Genomic DNA, 319 nt, shown 5'->3' with positions numbered 1-319 from the left:
CATGATGAAAAATAATTGTTTTCTCAAAAATTATTTATTTATTCAATTAGAATAAATATTTTTTAAATTTTTTTAATAAATGCAATATTTGAAAAATCTTACCATTTTTATCTACAAAAATTTAGAAAATTGACAAAATTATCTATAAAAGAACGAAATTAACTTATACCCATAAAAAAATGAGTTTTATGTGATAAAAGTACGGTTAATACTTAAAATGGTCTCTGAAATTAGACTCTCGATACAATTTAGTCATCAAATTTTTAATTGACACAAATTACACCCTGAAATTTTAACGCGGGGCTCAAGTTGATCATTT

This window comes from Arachis ipaensis, chromosome B07 (assembly GCF_000816755.2).
Source record: "Arachis ipaensis cultivar K30076 chromosome B07, Araip1.1, whole genome shotgun sequence".
Taxonomy (NCBI): Eukaryota; Viridiplantae; Streptophyta; class Magnoliopsida; order Fabales; family Fabaceae; genus Arachis; species Arachis ipaensis.
The sequence above is the reverse complement of the archived record's forward strand: the minus strand, read 5'-3'. Positions refer to the sequence as shown.